The sequence below is a fragment of the Lolium perenne genome, chromosome 3, assembly GCF_019359855.2.
Source record: "Lolium perenne isolate Kyuss_39 chromosome 3, Kyuss_2.0, whole genome shotgun sequence".
Classification (NCBI taxonomy): domain Eukaryota; kingdom Viridiplantae; phylum Streptophyta; class Magnoliopsida; order Poales; family Poaceae; genus Lolium; species Lolium perenne.
Window position 1 is genome coordinate 50583884 of NC_067246.2, and position 19724 is coordinate 50603607.

The 19724-nt window shown below is 44.4% G+C and overlaps 1 long non-coding RNA gene across 1 annotated transcript; it reads right to left on the bottom strand.

Annotated features, from left to right (window-relative positions):
- Window positions 1–15110: 15110 nt before the first annotated feature.
- On the bottom strand, window positions 15111–18423 carry LOC127341301 (uncharacterized). The gene is made up of 3 exons (XR_011754890.1): window positions 17757–18423; window positions 16579–16664; window positions 15111–15280 (listed from the first exon to the last, which is right to left on the bottom strand). It is a non-coding gene; the product is annotated as an uncharacterized lncRNA (long non-coding RNA).
- Between the last annotated feature and the right edge of the window lie 1301 nt (window positions 18424–19724).

Here is a 19724-nt window from a genome sequence, read left to right on the forward strand (position 1 = left end):
TGATCCCGCTACCACCCAAATATCGGCTCCCTGACTTCACAAAGTTTAATGGATCAGATGGTTCCAGCTCCATCGAGCATGTGAGCCGATATTTGGCACAGCTGGGCACGATCTCAGCATCAGACGAGCTGCGTGTGAGGTTCTTCGCACAGTCCCTCACAGGATCGGCTTTCGGGTGGTACACATCACTGCCACCAAACTCAATCCGGACTTGGAAGCAGTTGGAAGAACAGTTCCACGTGCAGTATCACTTAGAGGCTTCCGAGGCTGGCATTGCCGATCTAGCACAAGTACGACAGAAGCGCGGGGAAACAGTGGCAGAATACGTCCAGCGCTTCAGGACCGTTAGGAACCGATGCTATTCGGTTCATGTAAGTGAAAAAGAAGCAGTCGAGTTGGCGGTGGTGGGTCTCTCATCATCGATTAAGGACGTGGCCTCCCAAGCAGACTACCCTTCACTGGCGCACATAGTGCAGAAGCTGTCAGCATATGAACAGCGCCACCCAGATGTTTACCAGGATAAATTCAAGCGTGCGGTGGTCCTGGTTGAGGCAGATGAAGATGAAGGTGCTGCGGGAGATCAAGAGGTAGCAGTGGCTGAATGGACTCGGGGGGCAAGCCCCGTGTCCTGTAAGTGGGTTAAGCCACAAGGTCCTCCAAAAGGGTTTGACTTCGACGTGACCAAAGCTGAGCAGATTTTCGACCTCTTACTCAAGGAGAAGCAGCTAAAGTTACCCGAAGGCCACAAGATCCCCACGGTGCAAGAGCTGAACGGAAAGCCATACTGCAAATGGCATAACACGTTCACCCACGCCACCAACGACTGCAGGGTGTGGCGTCAACAGGTCCAGATGGCGATAGAACAAGGGCGGCTAATTTTCAGCCAGTACGCCATGAAGGTCGACACACACCCCTTCCCCGCCGTTAACATGGTGGAGTATACTTACCATGGAGGGTGCCAGCCAGATTTCTCGTGCAATATCAACATGGTAGGACCTGGGCACCACTCTGGTAAGGACGGAGATGAGGGCAGCTGCTCTCATAGCAAGGACACAGAGGAAGCCGCTCCACGCGATCGGCTCCGTCACGATGGCAAGCGCTACATCACAGAGGGAGAAGTGAGGAACGTAAGATATCAGCGACCTCTCTCTGATCACCTCCTCAACAAGTATGTGGGTCAATACGACCAACGCCGGCGATACAACGACGATGATGAAAAAGATCGTCTGGCTAGGGACGACAGGAGACGTCGTCGGCATGATCGCGACGAGGAGCGATATGAGCGCCACGCCAAGGAAAAGTCGAGAGAGCAAGACGACGTGGATAGGCACTAGGACTGCCCCTTCTTCAGACACTGCTGGGATTCAGGAATGAGCCGATTGCCTACAATCGGCAACTGCCCAGAATGTAAACAAAAGAAGAAGGATGCAGCTAACGTGTCCGTGTTCAAACGTCTAGGGCCTCTCCCGCCTCGGAACAAGCATGCTGAGTCCGCTCGGGTGGAAGATCTCGAGGAACTAGAGGACGATGATGAAGAAGAAGACAAGTATCATCGGCCAAGGTGGTGCCCTGATGGGCTCAGCCGTTCCAAAAAGCGAAGGGTTCAGCGTCTACGTGGGTTGGAGGAAGCTGAAAGGTTATACCTGCACACGTTGAGGAAGGCGCGGCCTGATCTGGCCGCTAAAATTCAGCGAACCCTGGACGAAGAAGGTCGGCCACAAAGGAAAGAGTGGCGCCCCAGACAAAAGAAAGCCAATGATGAGACATCGGCTGGCACAAACATGGTCTTCATCCTTCCAACGGAGTTTAGTGCTCCAGGATTAGACGAAGCACCTGTGGCACAACTTGACTGCGGCCCACGGCCGGTCATCTTTGAGAAGCCACGAGAGAGAAGTTACAGGCATCTGAAGGCCCTGTACTTGCGAGGTTACATCAATGGGCAGCCTGTCAACAAGATGTTGGTGGACACCGGAGCGGCAGTTAACATTATGCCATACTCCATGCTACGTCGGTTGGGACGCTCTAGCTCGGATCTGATCAAGACCAATGTGACACTGAGCGATTTCAACGGCCAAGCATCTGACGCACAAGGTTTTCTGAACATGGATCTGACCGTAGGAAGGAAAACCTTCCCTACGACGTTCTTTATTGTCGACAGCAAGAGCTCCTATGCTGTCCTACTAGGGAGAGATTGGATCCACGCCAACTGTTGCATTCCATCCACGATGCACCAATGCCTAATACAGTGGGATGGAGATGAAGTAGAAGTCGTCCACGCAGATGATTCAGCCGAGATTTCAACGGCTGGCATAAACATTTGGGAGACATCAGGCCAAGAGCCACTCTCAGGCATCAATTTGGACGACTGCGAGCGCATCGACGTGACAAAGGACGGGGTTAGGCTGGTTTTATCCACCGGCCTGACCGTGTAACAAGAGCAGCATCTATGGACAAACGTGGCGATGCCGATCCATGTGATCGGCCCCAAGGATCTATGGAGGAACATTGCAAAGCCTTCATTGAGCAATTCAACATGGAGGCCGATTCCAGCAATCGGCCAAAATTATCCTCACCATTCATTCTGCCTGGGTTCAACGTCGATCCAATGGGCAATGGGTTTGCGTCGGCTGATGCGCTGGAAGAAATCCACATTGTTCCTAACAGAGCCGATGTTCACATTGTAGTGCCTTGGCTAACCACAGAGCCGATATCAGCAGTGACCTGACAGAATCGGCTCGGGGGGCACCTAATCAGATGAACATGTGCGATACATGTGCAGTGAAAATATTGGGGGCCGATAGAAAAATCGGCCCGAAAAAAAAAATTTCGCATGATATGCAGCCGATGCACACACATCGACTTAAGGATAGAAAGCCGGTGCTTAGCCATCGACTCAGGAGGTACAGCTGTTATAAACAGAGGCTCAAGGGCAACTAAGGTGGCGACTTGGTTGATGTCACGTTCAGAGGTTGTTACGTCCAGAGTTTTGGAGACCACCAGAAATTCAAAACATCCTCACCGGAAGTTACATCAGCCTGCCGAAGATGATGAGCCGATCTGATCAGTAAGACGCAAGAATTGAATTGGAGAAGCTCGGGGGGCAACTGACCCGGAGGATGCTTTACTCTTGGGAGTCGATTTCGGTCAAATCGGCTGGCTCTGCATTATAATTTGGAAACCGATGGTGGCACCTGGCTCACCTCTTTTCTCGCCTTGACTGAGGCTCGGGGGGCAGCTTGCTCTGAAGGACCCTTTGCTATAGGAAGCCGATGCGGTTGAAGTCGGCTGGCTCTACATCTCATCTTTTTTGAGGAATGGTCGCTGCGGGAAAACAGAGCAGGATTTCAAACATCGCTGTAGATTATCGAAAGAAAATTTGTGGATAAGTGATGCCTGTCCTGCAGAAGTATCAGCTCCGGCCTCCAGGTTGATTCAGCAATGGTCCTAGAGCTCTCCCGAAGGCAAAAGGGATTTGGAAAAGAAGGATTCGGCAGGAGAACGTCTGGAAACCTAAGCTTAATGATGAGACCAGGCGTTATTTCAGAAGTTTTGCCGTTAAATCTAACGCTGCGCTCAATGGCCGCGGTTTGGACCTGTTCGGTTGGAAGTTGGGGATCTGAGTTTGAGCAAGGTTCGCAGGTTACCGTTTGAGGAGGTGGCTAAATTCATCTATCTCAAAATTTATCATAAGAGGCCGATGCGTTGCCGTCAGCTCATTGAGCGTTGGTCAAACTAACAATCGGCAGAATCAGTACGAAAGGAAATCGGCAAAATCAAGTTAAGGAAAAGTCTTCTTCATTAATAAGAGAGGATTTTTACAATGAAGAGCCGATTGCTCAAGCGAGGAAGAACAAAAGAAGAGCCGATTGCTCAGGGACTACTAATCCTACATTGCTAATCCTCGCTAGCATCATCGTCGGCGTCGGAGTTGCCATCGGCGCTACTGCCGGAGAATTCCTCGTCGCTGCTGCCCCAGCCTTCGGCCGGAGCTTCTTCTTCCTCGTCATCATCATCATCCTCGCTATCCGCCCAAGCGCGGAAGCGCTTCGCCGGCGGGTACCCAGCGGAAGAGGAGGAATCATCCTCCTCCTCCTCCTCTTCTCCTTCCTCGTCATCATCCTCGTCCTCGCTGTCCGCCCACATGCGGGAGCGCTTCTTCGGCGGGTGCCTGGCGGAGGGGGAGGCCTCTGTCTTCTCTACTTCTTCTTCTTTCTCCTCCTTGTCGGAGGAGGTGGGGTTCGCCCCGGAGTGGAGGTCGTCTTCGTTCTTGCTCTTCGACGAAGATTGGAGGGGGAGGCCTGAGCAGGAAGAGGAAGAGGAAGACATTGCTAAAGGGGAAGAGGGTTTTTTGGGCGCTGGTGGACAGAACAGAGCAGTGGGATGAAGTGGCGAACCGTTCGGCACAGATAAATAAAGGGGGTGTAGTGGAGATTTAATGCCATGACGGTTCTCGAGGACGTGATGCCGAAATTATCAATTCGTGCAGAGAAGCCCAGGAGGCGAGGCGAAATGATGGAAGATTCTGCGGCAGTTCTGCTCTGCCACGACATGACCCGACGAAGGAAAAGCGTAATGATTTTGGAAATGTCATTTCCAAAACCAGGGGGGCATGTGTTATCACCAGAATTTGACCGGATCAGAGGTGGGCCGCGATTGAAGATGGGTTTGAAGAATATACATAGAAGGAATACATGAATCGGCCTTGTATACCAAGTTTGGGCTAGTTTGCCCATGTATCTGTAACATAGTAGGATACGTGTCGTTTAGAAGTTAGAGTTTAACTCGTGCACGGTTAGGTGCACGCCTGAATTAGAAAGTCCCCCGGACTATAAATATGTATCTAGGGTTTATGAAATAAACAACAATCACATTCACCACAAACCAATCTCGGCGCATCGCCAACTCCCCCGTCTCGAGGGTTTCTTCCGGGTAAGCACCATGCTGCCTAGATCGCATCTCGCGATCTAGGCAGCACACGCATTTATTCGTCGTTCATGCGTTGCTCGTACTGAAGCCTTTTTGATGGCGAGCAACGTAGTTATCATAGATGTTTTAGGGTTAGCATTGTTCTTCGTATCATATGCTATCGTCGTGCAACCCTTAGGCATCTAGCCGCCCTTACGCCTATCTTGGGTGTAAGGGCGGCACCCCGCTTGATCATTGTTTAGTAGATCCGATCCGTTATGATTGCTCCTTGTTCTTCAAGGATTAGTTTAATATCTGCATCGTTAGGCCTTACAAACGGGTCGAAGGATCCAGTGGCGCGTAGGGTGTAGTTTGCTAGCCCTAGACAGGATGTTCCGAGGGTCAACTTCGTGTTGGTTTTTAGGCCTTGTCTAGGGTCGGTTTACGATCACCGTGCGTGGCCGCCAGGCTCGATCACGAGTAGGATGTTCCGATTATGTGGTGAAAACCCCAAATCGTAGTAGATCGTTTTAGCTTCATCTTGATCAAGCAGGACCACCATCTGATCGTACACCTCGTACGTATCATGGGTGGATCGGCTCTTTGAGCCGATTCACAGGACAACCTGAGAGCCGATCGAGGCTCGTATTTAACGTTTACGTCTATGCCATGCAGGAAACTAAGCGAGGCATCATCCAACACCTTCCTGACCAGGTATAGGTCAGGTGGCACGCCCTTGCATCAGCATCGGACGTGCGTGCAGAAGGCTTTGCGGGCCGTCGCTCGGAGGGACCAGGGCCAGCCGCAGTCCTGGGTGATTCCCGGCTCTACGGTGTTGCCCGTCGCTGCCCGCCGGTGGGTTTCTGACCGCAACACCTTCACGTGGCCTTCATCTCCTACTGGTTCGATAACCTTGGTTTCTATCTGAGGGAAAACTTGCTGCTGTGCGCATCACACCTTCCTCTTGGGGTTCCCAATGGACGTGTGCATCACACGCCATCAAGACTATTTTCTGGCGCCGTTGCCGGGGAACTGAAGAAAACTTACACCACTAAGATTTCTAACTCCCACGTCAACTACACGCCAACAACTGTTTTTTGGCGCCGTTGCCGGGGAGATCAAGACACGCTGCAAGGGGAGTCTCTCACATCCAATCTCTTTACTTTGTTTATTGTCTTGCTTTACTTTATTTAATTTTCTGTTTTGTTTGCTTTCCTTATATCAAAAACACAAAAAAATAGTTACTTGCATTTACTTTATTTACCTTTGTTTATTTCATCATGCTTCCCCCTAAGTTCACTTTGAAAGATATACCAGTAGGGCGTGGGTCTATCATTGGAAGAGATAATATAGAAGAATTTTTCACTCATGTTAGTACAATTAAAGATTTTGAAGATAGATCCTTGGTAGAACTTGCTCCTACTTATGAAATTGCTACTGCCTCTTTAGTGCACATGTTGGAAGCTAGATTTGTTAATCTTAATCCTATAATGCAACATATGTTTCTTACACTCTCTGATATGGAAGAAGGAGAGAAGAAAGATTTTGTTTTAGAAACCCTTCTTAAAGAATTTGGTGATGTAGCTAGAGAAGGTAGAAAAGTCTTTATCCAACATAAGATGCTTGGCTTTTATACCAATTTTGCAAATATCCTTGAAAAGCTAAAGTACACTAATGAAGCCAATTGTGAGGGGGAGACTAAAGTTCCAATACCTTTTAAGCTCATAGGAATGCATGAGGCACTAGAAAAGAATTTTGATTGGATTGTTCCTGAAAATTTATTTGAGGAGGATAGTAAGCCTAAGAGTAATGAAAGAGGAGCCTCTGAAACTTACATAGATAAGATACAATGCATCGTTGAGAAAACCCCAAATAATAATGTTAATGCTTCCTCTTTTGATAATACTTGATTCACACTTGCTGCGCCTAGCTGAAAGGCGTTAAAGAAAAGCGCTTATGCGAGACAACCCATTATTTTATTTCTGCAATTTTTGTTTTATATTTGTGTCTTGGAAGTTTTTAATACTGTAGCAACCTCTCCTTATCTTTACTTTATTGCATTGTTGTGCCAAGTAAAGTCTTTGATAGTAAGGTTGATACTAGATTTGGATTTCTGCGCAGAAACATATTTCTAGCTGTCACGAATTTGAGTAGATCTCTCTGTATGAAACTCAGAAAAATCTGCGAAAATTCATGAGTAATCCTCAGATGTGTACGCAACTTTCATTCAATTTGAGCTTCTTCATCTGAGCATGTTAAGTGCCTCTAAAAAATTAGTCTTTACGGACTGTTCTGTTTTGATAGATTCTGCCTTTTATTTCGCATTGCCTATTTTACTGTGTTGAGTGGATTTCTTTGCTCCATTAACTTTCAGTAGCTTTGGGTAATGTCCAGAAGTGTTGGGAATGATTGTGTCCTCTCTGAACATGTGAATTTTTGATTATGCACTAACCCTCTAATGAGATTGTTTTGAGTTTGGTGTGGAGGAAGTTTTCAAGGGTCAAGAGAGGAGGAGGATACAATATGATCAAGAAGAGTGAAAAGTCTAAGCTTGGGGATGCCCCTGTGGTTCATCCCTGCATATTTCAAGAATACTCAAAAATCTAAGCTTGGGGATGCCCAAGGCATCCCCTTCTTAATCGACAACTTATCAGGTCACCTCTAGTGAAACTATATTTTTATTCCGTCACATCTTATGTGCTTTACTTGGAGCGTCTGTATGCTTTTATTTTTGTTTTTGTTTGAATAAATTCGGATCCTAGCATTCCTTGTGTGGGAGAAAGACACGCTCCGGTGTTTCATATGAACACTGGTGTTCTTAGCTTTACTTTTAATGTTCATGGCGAAAGCTTAAAGCCGCTTCATTCATTGCTATTTGGTTGGAAACAGAAAATTCTCCATGTGGTAATTGGTATATTGTCTTGAATAATTTGATACTTGGCAATTTTTTTGAGCTCTCAATTAGATCATGTTTAAGCTCTTGCATCATGTAGTTTGAACCTATTAATGGAGAACTACCGTAGAGCTTGTTGAAATTTGGTTTGCATGATTGGTCTCTCTAAAGTCTAGATATATTCTGATAAAGGTGTTTGAACAACAAGGAGACAGTGTGGAGTCTTATAATGCTTGCAATATGTTCTTATGTAAGTTTTACTGTACCGGTTCATATTTGTGTTTGCTTCAAACAACCTTGCTAGCCAAAGCCTTGTACTGAGAGGGAATGCTTCTCGTGCATCCAAAAACTTGAGCCAAAACATATGCCATTTGTGTCCACCATAACTACCTATCATGTGGTATTTCTCTGCCATTCCAAAGTAAATTGCTTGCGTGCTACCTTTAAAAATTTCATTCCTTGTCTTTGCAATACATATTTCATGGGAAAGTAGCTTAAAAACTATTGTGGTATTGAATATGTCGCTTATGTATCTTATTTCTTATAAGTTGCTTGTTGAGCGGTAACCATGTTATCTGGGGACGCCATCAACTGTTACACTTTTTTTTAATATCATGTGAGTTTCTATGCATGTTCGTCTTGTCTGAAGTAAGGGTGATTTGTCATGATTAAATGGTTTGAGTATGCATATTGTTAGAGAAGAACATTGGGCCGCCAACCAAAGCCATGTATCATGGTGGAAGTTTCAGCTTGGACATTAATCCTCAATCTCTTATGAGAATATTATCTGTTGTTGAATTCTTAAGCATTAAAGAGGAGTCCATTATCTGTTTTCTATGTTTTCCCGGTATGGATGTCCTCAAGTTGAGATCTATCAAAAATGAGAAATCAAATGCGATCTATCTCCTTGGACCTTTGTACAGGTGGCATAGAGGTACCCCTTTGTGACACTTGGTTGAAACATATGTAATGCAATGATAATCCATGGAAATCTGAGCTAATTAGGACAAGGTGCGAGCACTATTGGTATTCAATGCATGAGGCTTGCAACTTATAGGATGTTTTATGCATAACACATATGAATACTACCGTTGACAAAATTGTTTCCATGTTTTTAAAATAAAAAGCTCTAGCACATGAGTAATCCCTGCTTCCCTCTGCGAAGGGCCTTTCTTTAACTTTATGTTGAGTCAGTTTACTTACTTCTTTCCATCTTAGAAGCAAACACTTGTGTCAACCATGTGCATTGATTCTTACATACTTGCTTATTTGCATTCATCATATTACTTTGTGTTGACAATTATCCATGAGATATACATGTTGAAGTTGAAAGCAACTGCTGAAACTTATATCTTCCTTTGTGTTGCTTCAAAACCTTCTATTACGAATCTATTGCTTTATGAGTTAAATCTTATGCAAGACTTATTGATGCTTATCTTGAAAGTACTATTCATGAAAAGTCTTTGCTATATGATTCAGTTGTTTAGTCATTATCTTTACCATTGCTTTGAATCACTTCATTCATCTCATATGCTTTACAATAGTATTGATCAAGATTATGATAGTAGCATGTCACTTCAGAAATTATCCTTGTTATCGTTTACCTACTCGAGGGCGAGTAGGAACTAAGCTTGGGGATGCTTGATACGTCTCAAACGTATCTATAATTTCTTATGTTCCATGCTAGTTTTATGACAATACTCAAATGTTTTGTATACACTTTATATCATTTTGATGCATTTTCCGGCAATAACCTATTAACAAGATGCAGAAGCGCCAGTTCATGTTTTCTGCTGTTTTTGGTTTCAGAAATCCTACACAGGAAATATTCTCGGAATTGGACGAAACAAAAGCCCACGGTCTTATTTTCCACGGAGCCTTCCAGAAGTCTGAAGAGGAGACGAAGAGGGGACGCGAGGCGGCCACACCCTAGGGGGGCGCGGCCCCACCCCTGGCCGCGCCGCCCTATGGGGTGGGCCCCTCGGGCACCCCCCGACTCTGCCCCTTCGCCTATTTATTCTCTCCGTCGCGAAAACCCTATTACCGAGAGCCACGATACGAGAAAACTTCTAGAGACGCCGCCGCCGCCAATCCCATCTCGGGGGATTCAGGAGATCGCCTCCGGCACCCTGCCGGAGAGGGGAATCATCACCGGAGGACTCTACATCACCATGCCCGCCTCCGGACTGATGCGTGAGTAGTTCATCCTTGGACTATGGGTCCATAGCAGTAGCTAGATGGTTGTCTTCTCCTCTTGTGCTATCATGTTTAGATCTTGTGAGCTGCCTATCATGATCAGGATCATCTATTTGTAATGCTACATGTTGTGTTTGTTGGGATCCGATGAATATGGAATACTAGGTCAAGTTGATTATTGATCTATCATATATGTGTTGTTTATGATCTTGCATGCTCTCCGTTGCTAGTAGAGGCTCTGGCCAAGTTGATACTTGTAACTCCAAGAGGGAGTATTTATGCTCGATAGTGGGTTCATGCCTGATACGCCTCCGGCGTATCGATAATTTCTTATGCTCCATGCCATATTATTGATGATACCTACATGTTTTATGCACACTTTATGTCATATTCGTGCATTTTCTGGAACTAACCTATTAACAAGATGCCGAAGTGCCAGTTGCTGTTTTCTGCTGTTTTTGGTTTCAGAAATCCTAGTAACGAAATATTCTCGGAATCGGACGAAATCAAGACCCAAGTTCCTATTTTTCCCGGAACCATCCAGAACACCCGAGAGCCGCCAGAGGGAAGCCCTGGGGGCCCCACACCACACCCTGGCGCGGCCAGAGGGGGGGCCGCGCCGCCCTATGGTGTGGGCCCCCAGGCCCCCTCCGAGGCTGCCCTTCCGCCTATTTAAAGCCTCCGTCGAGAAAACCCTGATACGAAAAACCACGATACGGAAAACCTTCCAGAGCCGCCGCCATCGCGAAGCCAAGATCCGGGGGACAGGAGTCTCTGTTCCGGCACCCTGCCGGAGCAGGGAAGTGCCCCCGGAAGGCTTCTCCATCGACACCGCTGCCATCTCCACCGCCATCTTCATCACCGCTGCTGCTCCCATGAGGAGGGAGTAGTTCTCCATCGAGGCTCGGGGCTGTACCGGTAGCTATGTGGTTCATCTCTCTCCTATGTGCTTCAATACAATAATCTCATGAGCTGCCTTACATGATTGAGATTCATATGGTGATGCTTGTAATCTAGATGTCATTATGCTAGTCAAGTGAGTTTTACTTATGTGATCTCCGGAGACTCCTTGTCCCACGTGTGTAAAGGTGACAGTGTGTGCACCGTGTGGGTCTCTTAGGCTATATTTCACAGAATACTTACTCACTGTTATGAATGGCGTAGTGAAGTGCTTATTTATATCTCTTTATGATTGCAATATGTTTTGTATCACAATTTATCTATGTGCTACTCTAGCAATGTTATTAAAGTAGTTTTATTCCTCCTGCACGGTGTAATGGTGACAGTGTGTGCATCCGTGTTAGTACTTGGTTTATGCTATGATTATGATCTCTTGTAGATTATGAAGTTAACTATTGCTATGATAGTATTGATGTGTATTATTCCTCCTACATAGCATGAAGGTGACAGTGTGCATGCTATGTTAGTACTTGGTTTAGTCGAATTGATCTTTCTTGCACTCTAAGGTTATTTAAATATGAACATTGAATTGTGGAGCTTGTTAACTCCGGCATTGAGGGTTCGTGTAATCCTACGCAATGTGTTCATCATCCAACAAGAGTGTAGAGTATGCATTTATCTATTCTGTTATGTGATCAATGTTGAGAGTGTCCACTAGTGAAAGTCTAATCCCTAGGCCTTGTTCCTAAATACTGCTGTCGCTGCTTGTTTACTATTTTACTGCATTACTTCTGCTGCATTACTACTGCTTGTTTACTGTCCTGGGCAAAGCACTTTTCTGGTGCCGTTGCTACTGCTCATATATATTCATACCACATGTATTTCACTATCTCTTCGCCGAACTAGTACACCTATTAGGTGTGTTGGGGACACAAGAGACTTCTTGCTTTGTGGTTGCAGGGTTGCATGAGAGGGATATCTTTGACCTCTTCCTCCCTGAGATCGATAAACCTTGGGTGATCCACTTAAGGGAAACTTGCTGCTGTTCTACAAACCTCTGCTCTTGGAGGCCCAACACTGTCTACAAGAATAGAAGCTCCCGTAGACATCAAGAACTTTTCTGGCGCCGTTGCCGGGGAGGAAAGGTAAAAAGGCACTCATACTCCGGTTCCAGGTAACAGTACTTTTCTGGCACCATTGTGTTTGTGCTCGAAGCTATTTCCTTTAGATCCTGCAATTGCATCTTTTTGTTTCTTGTTTACACTAGTTTGGCATAATGGACAACAATGAGCTTCTTATTCTATTTCCTGATTTAAGACATGGATGGTTTGATGCGAAAATTAAAAAACCTATGAAATCTTATTTGCATGCTGGTAGTAATATTAGTATGAACGCTTTGAACACCATTGTTGATAATAATATAGAAAGTTCTAAGCTTGGGGAAGCTGGTTTTCATGATCTTTTTAGTCCCCCAAGCATTGAGGAGAAAATTTTCTTTGATGATACTTTGCCTCCTATTTCTGATGATTATAATGATAGTGGTCTTTTGGTGCCACCTACTATGGAGAATAAATTTTGTTGTGATTATACTATGCCTCCTACACTTGATGAGAATAATAATGATAGCTACTTTGTTGAATTTGCTCCCACTATTACTAATAAAATTGATTATGCCTATGTGGAGAGTAATAATTTTATGCATGAGACTCATGATAAGAATGCTTTATGTGATAGTTATATTATTGAGTTTGCTCATGTTGCTACTGAAAGTTAATATGAGAGAGGAAAATATGGTTGTAGAAATTTTCATGTTACTAAAACACCTCTCTATGTGCTGAAATTTTTGAAGCTACACTTGTTTTATCTTCCTATGCTTGTCACTTTGCTCTTCATGAACTTGTTTATTTACAAGATTTCTATGCATAGGAAGCATGTTAGACTTAAATATGTTTTGGATTTGCTTCTTGATGCTCTCTTTTGCTTCAACTACTATTTCTTGCGAGTGCATCATTAAAACTGCTGAGCCCATCTTAATGGCTATAAAGAAAGAACTTCTTGGGAGATAACCCATGTGTTTATTTTGCTACAGTACTTTGTTTTATATTTGTGTCTTGGAAGTTGTTTACTACTGTAGCAACCTCTCCTTATCTTAGTTTTGTGTTTTGTTGTGCCAAGTAAAGTCTTTGATAGTAAAGTAAGTACTAGATTTGGATTACTGCGCAGTTTCAGATTTCTTTGCTGTCACGAATCTGGGTCTACCTCCCTGTAGGTAGCTCAGAAAATTAAGCCAATTTACGTGCATGATCCTAAGATATGTACGCAACTTTCATTCAATTTGAGCATTTTCATTTGAGCAAGTCTGGTGGCCTAATAAAATCCATCTTTACGGACTGTTCTGTTTTGACAGATTCTGCCTTTTATTTCGCAATGCCTCTTTTGCTATGTTGGATGAATTTCTTTGATCCATTAATGTCCAGTAGCTTTATGCAATGTCCAGAAGTGTTAAGAATGATTGTGTCACCTCTGAACATGTTAATTTTTATTATGCACTAACCCTCTAATGAGTTGTTTCGAGTTTGGTGTGGAGGAAGTTTTCAAGGATCAAGAGAGGAGTATGATGCAATATGATCAAGGAGAGTGAAAGCTCTAAGCTTGGGGATGCCCCGGTGGTTCACCCCTGCATATTCTAAGAAGACTCAAGCGTCTAAGCTTGGGGATGCCCAAGGCATCCCCTTCTACATCGACAACATTATCAGGTTCCTCCCCTGAAACTATATTTTTATTCCGTCACATCTTATGCACTTTGCTTGGAGCGTCGGTTTGTTTTTGTTTTTTGTTTTGTTTGAATAAAATGGATCCTAGCATTCACTTTGTGGGAGAGAGACACGCTCCGCTGTAGCATATGGACAAGTATGTCCTTAGGCTCTACTCATAGTATCCATGGCGAAGTTTCTTCTTCGTTAAATTGTTATATGGTTGGAATTGGAAAATACTACATATAGTAACTCTAAAATGTCTTGGATAATTTGATACTTGGCAATTGTTGTGCTCATGTTTAAGCTCTTGCATCATATACTTTGCACCCATAAATGAAGAAACACTTAGAGCTTGCTAATTTGGTTTGCATATTTAGTTTCTCTAGAGTCTAGATAACATCTAGTATTGAGTTTTGAACAATAAGGAAGACGGTATAGAATCTTATAATGTTTACAATATGTCTTTTATGTGAGTTTTGCTGCACCGTTCATCCTTGTGTTTGTTTCAAATAACCTTGCTAGCCTAAACCTTGTATCGAGAGGGAATACTTCTCATGCATCCAAAATCCTTGAGCCAACCACTATGCCATTTGTGTCCACCATACCTACCTACTACATGGTATTTCTCCGCCATTCCAAAGTAAATTGCTTGAGTGCTACCTTTAAAATTCCATCATTCACCTTTACAATATATAGCTCATGGGACAAATAGCTTAAAAACTATTGTGGTATTGAATATGTACTTATGCACTTTAACTCTTATTAAGTTGCTTGTTGTACGATAACCATGTTTTCTGGGGACGCCATCAACTATTCTTTGTTGAATATCATGTGAGTTGCTATGCATTTCCGTCTTGTCTGAAGTAAGAGAGATCTACCACCTTTATGGTTGGAGCATGCATATTGTTAGAGAAGAACATTGGGCCACTAACTAAAGCCATGATTCATGGTAGAAGTTTCAGTTTTGGACACACATCCTCAATCTCATATGAGAATAATAATTGTTGCCACATGCTTATGCATTAAAGAGGAGTCCATTATCTGTTGTCCATGTTGTCCCGGTATGGATGTCTAAGTTGAGAATAATCAAAAGCGAGAAATCCAAAATGCGAGCTTTCTCCTTAGACCTTTGTACAGGCGGCATGGAGGTACCCCTTTGTGACACTTGGTTAAAACATGTGCATTGCAAAGATCAGGTAGTCCAAGCTAATTAGGACAAGGTGCGGGCACTATTAGTATACTATGCATGAGGCTTGCTGTGACGCCCCGGAACCGGTACCATGAGGATTCCAGCGATCCCGCCGAAATCCGCACGATATCGATTCAGAGACGCCCTCCGACACGACGTGCGCGAAGAATCACACACGTGATGCCAGAGGAATTAACACGAGCGGTAACATTACAACAAGATTACAATAGAGCCCACAAGATACATACATTACAACAATGACTCCAACGAGTCAAGATACAAATATACAATACAAAGATCCAAATCATACAGAAGATCGAATACATCCGAGTACGGACAAGATACAAATTGGACTAAGAGTCCTGAAGATAACCAGTGGCGTCCATAACCCTGCCCAGGCCAAGCCGGAAGGGTAACCTTGCTAACGTCGTCATCTCGTACCTGTCAAAGTCGGGCCATCGGTTGCCGACAAGAGGGAGGAAGCAAAAGAGAAAGGGGAAAAGGCGAGAGTAAGTACCAAGGAACGAACTCCGGCACGTACTTAGCGAGACTAGAAATGGCTATGCTCGCCGAGCGGGTATAATATATATATCGCCGGGGGCTATATGGTAGGTTTAGCGGCAGCAAAACTATAACCAATAGAGACACGCTACAACATCCGTCTAATCAGATAAGATAAGAGAGCGCACAAGGTGACAGATAAAATACTACACAAACATAACCCAGCCGATTACACATATCCCCTCCAACAATTGCGAAGAGGCAATGTAAAAGGCACTCAACGGTGGACAAGTTTTATTAGGTATCGGTTGTAGTAATGCTATATTACTACGCAAGTTATTATCAGATTATTAACAACAAGTATAAGGTGTAAGTTGTTCTATGATCAAGCTATACAATTCCAAGTCGTCCATAACCGCGGACACGGCTTATCGATAAGATGTACACCCTGCAGGGATTGCCCAAATGTAACCATACGCATGCTCGACCCGCTTCTTACAGGCGATGTCTCACAACAAGACCGTTCCCAGTTCAACAAGAAAGTCTAGGGGGGCCACCCGACTAAGCTACCCGTAACGAAGTCCGGCCGTACTCCGAAGCGGACTCAGGGTTTGCGTTAACGGCTAGGCGTGCAAACCACACGCTTCGCTAAACGTTCCGCGGGGTACAGTACAGAATATAAACACCCGAAGGCAACAGGAAGTAAACACCCGAAGGCAACAGTATATAAACATGCATGCGCCAAATAAAACCAAGGTTGTGGCCCCCTTTTCAACTGACTTGAGAAAAGGTAATGGGTGAGGGGGGGTCCCAATAATCGTCCCCACGCATGGGTAGAGCGCTCAATCTCGGAACAGATAACAAGAACTCGGGTCCTAGGGGACATTAGCGAGTCAAAGTTCCGATGCTTTCGCAAAGGGGCTCACAGATGCCTCTGCTTACAATTTTAGTTGTTAACAATTAAGTAAAGCATGTGTATCTCCAACAACTGATATAGCATGTGATAACCTCCCAACAACCCATCATATCCCGATAACAGATCGAGATAAACAACAGAGCCTAAACACGCCTACGACTCGCAAGGCTCAAACATCAAGCAACGACTATGGGTAAGGAAGGATACATATAGGATTATTATGGTAAACAAGTGGAATATGACACGTGACTCGATAAAGAATCGCAACATAAGGATAGCAGTGCGAGGGAGAGAGTAAAATAGGTGAAGAGAGAGGGCTCGCCTGTGAAAAGTTGCAGAAGAACTTGTCGAACAACTCATCATGTCTCGCAACACCACTTCGTGATCCTATCCGAGAAGAAGCAAATGCTACAACAAACAACAGATACAAATCTTACAACTACGGAGAAGAATCGGCATGCTCAAGATGATATGCATGGCATGGCAAATATGGTGCAATGCAACTTACCCAATTTAAGCGGAATTGAAATCCCGACACATAATTATTAAGTTCGAGTTAATTTCCTACCGCGCAATTTAAATATTGATTAGCATGGCAAGACATGGCATGGTGAGCTAATTCAAATTTAAACGGAGCGGGAACCATATATTGCAATTCCCAAATACTCCGCCCTTATATATTAGGTGATATGCACAAACTAACACAGTTCGACATGATGCAATATGCAAACATGTATATGGATGACAATTTATTAATCTATGCCTTCCTCTGATAAAGGTAGACATATTGCTTGCAGCAATTGGATTTGTAGAACAAAAAATATATATGATAAACAAGTTTTGCAAAGTAAAGATAATTGGAGGCAGGAAGGGTGGATTTAATCCTCCGGTGCTGATATTTGATCCCAGGTTTGGGCTGGTTCGCTGGCTTGAAAAGATACAGATATTACTACAGGAATTGTTAACTGAATTTTTATCAGAGGTGTTATCTGAAACTGCAGAGCAGCGAACGGAAGAGAGAGACGTTTTGCTGTTCCTGGGATTTGATCTGGTTCTGCTGTCACGTGAACCACTTCGGCTATGCATGGATCGTTTAGTAAGACAGAGTGCAAAATTGTTTGAGTAAAATCAGAGAAAGCTAGCTAGTCAAATACGTAGCAAGTAAGCAGACTGTTAGATCGACTTGCTGCCGTTCCTAGCTAGCTTAAAACAAGCTGCTGGATCAATTCATAAGCTAGCTAGCTTAAGCAAGCAAGCAAGTTGCTGAATTGATTCAGTAGCTAGCTGCACTGGGGCATGACCGTGAGTGTGTCGTGAGGCGCAGTGAGGCGCGGGGTGCTGTGCGAGTGTGCGACCTGGAAGGCAACAGTGATAGATGCAGTTAACTGAATATAACTGAAAGCTGAAACCGAAACAGAGGAGATCACTCCCGCGGAGATTAAACGACGAAGATGACGAACCCAGGCGGGGCGAAAGGGTGGGAACAGAGGCGACGCTCACCAGGAGGCGCGTAGGCGAACGGAAAGGCTCGAGGACGCGAGGCGACGCCGGGATCGATGAAGATGTGCACGGTCACCATGGCGGACGCGCGTCGGAGACGAGGACAAGCGCGCCGTTTCAGAGCTTCTCCAGTTCCAGGAAGAATACAACGATGAAGAGTAGACCATGGAGGTTCCATCCCACTGCGCGGCGATGCAAACAGCGGCGAGTTTCTCGTGCTCCCGTCCATGGCGGAGGTGTCCTCGGACAGAAACAGCCGTCAGTTTCGTCAGTCGAGGGCGTCGATGTGCGGTGATGGAAAGGGACGAGGAAGATGGGGAAAAGGTGCGCTAGCTCACCAGGAAGTCGAGGGCAGTGTCCGTGGCGCCGGAAGATGGCCGTAGCGTTCGGAAATTTCGCCGGAGCGCGGCGGCCGGAGATGAAGATGGTGACCTTGACGTCGATTTGAAGGGGGTCCCGACGAAGCACTTGTATGTGGAGAACGAGGAGAGGGAGGCGAAGCTGCTGCTGCTCTCAGATCATCTGGGGGTGGCCGGAGTTGGCGGAACGACGGCGAGAGGTTGGCGATGGGTTTCTCGGTGTCTGAAAGATAGTGGTCTTTGATTGTTGGCGTGGAGAGGAGGAAAGAAAGGGAGCAGGTGGAGCTGGAGACTTGGCGTAGAGAAGACGCGCACCACATCCCGAAGATAAGGTGGAGGACCATGCTAGGAGGAGAGAAAGAGAGATGGCGTGGAGGAGCGACAGTGAGACGAGCAAGGTGACTTGGTCTGATCGTTTTGGTTCCCTGCATCTTTCTTTCTGCTTCTTCCGAAATGCTTCTCCCTTCTTTTCTTTTTCTTGTTGAATTTCTTGCAGAAAGAGGAGGATGAGAGGAGGATTTGCAGAAGATTTGAAAAGCTTTGTTTTTATTGTAAAACAATTTTGCACGGCTTCAAAATATTTATTTTTCTTTGGGATTTTAAATACAATAAGAACTAGAGGGTTTTGTTAAATTAGCAAAGATTACAAGAGGGCTCTTATAGAACCATATAAGAGGGAAAAACTGAAATAGGATTTATAAAAATAATTTTATTTTGCTAAAACATGAATGAGATGAAGCATATGCCATGATGATGCGTAAAATAAAAAGAACAAACAAATCTAATAGAGGTACTACCCGGGGCCGTTACACTTGCAACTTGGAAGATATAATTTACATAACTCATATGCTTTATTACTACCGTTGACAAAATTGTTTCATGTTTTCAAAATAAAAGCTCTAGCACAAATATAGCAATCGATGCTTTCCTCTTTGAAGGACCATTCTTTTTACTTTTATGTTGAGTCAGTTCACCTATCTCTCTCCACCTCAAGAAGCAAACACTTGTGTGAACTGTGCATTGATTCCTACATACTTGCATATTGCACTTGTTATATTACTCTATGTTGACAATTATCCATGAGATATACATGTTACAAGTTGAAAGCAACCGCTGAAACTTAATCTTCCTTTGTGTTGCTTCAATACCTTTACTTTGATTTATTGCTTTATGAGTTAACTCTTATGCAAGACTTATTAATGCTTGTCTTGAAGTACTATTCATGAAAAGTCTTTGCTTTATGATTCACTTGTTTACTCATGACATTACCATTGTTATGATCGCTGCATTCATTACATATGTTTACAAATAGTATGATCAAGGTTATGATGGCATGTCACTTCAGAAATTATCTTTGTTATCGTTTTACCTGCTCGGGAGGAGCAGAACTAAGCTTGGGGATGCTGATACGCCTCTGGCGTATCGATAATTTCTTATGTTCCATGCCATATTATTGATGATACCTACATGTTTTATGCACACTTTATGTCATATTCGTGCATTTTCTGGAACTAACCTATTAACAAGATGCCGAAGTGCCGATTCTTTGTTTTCTGCTGTTTTTGGTTTCAGAAATCCTAGTAACGAAATATTCTCGGAATCGGACGAA